This window comes from Neomonachus schauinslandi, chromosome 6 (assembly GCF_002201575.2).
Source record: "Neomonachus schauinslandi chromosome 6, ASM220157v2, whole genome shotgun sequence".
Classification (NCBI taxonomy): Eukaryota; Metazoa; Chordata; class Mammalia; order Carnivora; family Phocidae; genus Neomonachus; species Neomonachus schauinslandi.
Window position 1 is genome coordinate 7,175,380 of NC_058408.1, and position 2,189 is coordinate 7,177,568.

The following is a 2,189-nucleotide window of genomic DNA, read 5'->3' on the forward strand; positions in this document are numbered from 1 at the left end:
TGTGATAATCTTTGATCCAGATGTAGCTTGTTTTAGAAAAGTGACTTTTTCTACAATCTTTTGGCCAAGTATTTCTATCAGTGGTTTTTAAATCTATGACTTAGATGAAAATGTGGAATGTGTATTTATGCTGAAAAGGACATTTAATATGTGAGGCGTCAGGATCTGGAGTCAGAAAGATGCTGACTATGGAATGAAAGTATAAAATTATAAAATTCAATAATGGGAAGTGCAAATCCTTGCTTAAGGTTCAAATAATTATGTTAAGAAAAACATGGAGAAGTCCTGGCTTGATATCAATGGGTCACATTGAAGAAGTTCTGTGAGTTTTAGTTGATTGTGTGAGTGTGTGTGTGAGAGAGAGAAACAGAGACAGAGTCAGTAAGTGCTACAGTTGTAGACTAGATTAGCGTGGCCAATGTCTACTATATTAATATTCTGCCCTAGGCAAACCGTACCTGGAGTATTGTGTTCACTTTGAGCATTACATTTTAAGAAGACATGGACAAAATTGTTGTAGAGGAAATTGAGTAGAATGGTAAAGTTTCTAAAATAATGTCATATAAGCAGTGGTTCTACTTAAATTATACTTAACCTTAGAGAAGAGATGGCTAAGCAGAAATGTGATAACTTTCTTCACATTTTCAAAAGTGGTGTCATGTAAACAGAAATTAATACTTTCTTTGTAGTTGCGTTGACTGGAAATAGGACCAGTGGGTAAAGATTACAATAAACAGATTTCTACACAGTGTGAGGAAGAGTTATTTAATTATTAAAGCCATACTGAAGTGGAAAAAAGTTGCCTTGAGAGTTAGTGAACTTTGTGATGTTTGCACGTGTTCACGCAGAAGTGCCAAGTTGTTTGTCGGTCATCTTTCAGAATGGCTTTCTACATTTATCAGAGGTTAGGCAAGTTGCCGAAGCTTCTTTTAACTATAATATTCTAAGAAATATTAGGCACCTAAAGAAATGGATTTCCGGAATTGTGGGTCATTTCAGTTTGTTTGCAACGTTGAGTATATTCACACTGGGGCTCTTGAATTATGCTACTTCCTCACAGAACAGGTGATCTGTATGTAATAAATCCGATATTGTCAACTGAGATGCAGAGGCGGTGGCTGCAATGGCTGGTGCTCCTGCTGTTGCTACTGCTATCCTGCCGGGCACGGCTAGAAATAAGAAGAAAATGCAAAGGTGTCAGCTTACGGGGGCTCAGAATGTAGTGTCAGAGTTCTAGAAACCTCACTGTGGCAGGTATTACAACAGTTAAAGGCAAGGCTCTAGGACATGATTTCTTAACCTCAGCGTTACTGACTTTTGGGCTGAATAATTCTTTGCTGCAGTGGAGGTGGGAGCGCTATCCTGTGCATTGTAGGTTGTTTAGCAGCATGAGCCTCGAACCACTAGATTCCAGTAGCACCCCCATTCCAGTCCTGACAGCCAAAGATGTCGCCACACATACCCAGATATCCCCCCGCAGGAGGGGTGCAAAATTGTGACGACGACTGCTGTAGGGGGACACAGGTGGGAGTATCTCACAACTGAGGACATTAGGGGAAAGTGGTTGTTGTTGTTTTAAGTTATCTATCTGGTGATTGGAATTCCTACCAATTACAGCATTCTATTTTTACTGTATTTTTTCCCCTCTCTCTTCCTACGTGCATCTTAAATCTTATTGCCCATCTCACTATGTGTACATCAAATAGGATATTAGATCAGAGTACAGTTTTATTATCCTTATGTTGATACTGTTTATATATAGCTTCTGCTGATACTGTTGCCTATATATCTTGCCTGGAGGATTAATTCTCAAGACCAATCTTGTTAAACCCTAAGTCCCCCAAATTTAACAAAGAAAAAACAGGGATTTTCACGTATATTCAAGCAAAGTCCTCTTTCCCATATGAAAGAGAAGAGCATTAGGAAATTAGAGAAAGAAAACCATTTCAGAATAAAAGATATTTCAGAATACATACATGTATATACACATTTACAATCTAGGATATACATATGTATGTAATTTGTGTTATCTTACTAGGATGTTTGATGATAGTTAACACTGCTATGAATAGTTCAACGTTAGCTTGTTAATTTTGCTTATATTTATCAGCTTCCAGATACAGAGAACAGCTAGTTGTCCATGTTTCTGATCTTTGCTTTTTCTTCCTTCAGACTAGGAGATTCCCAAG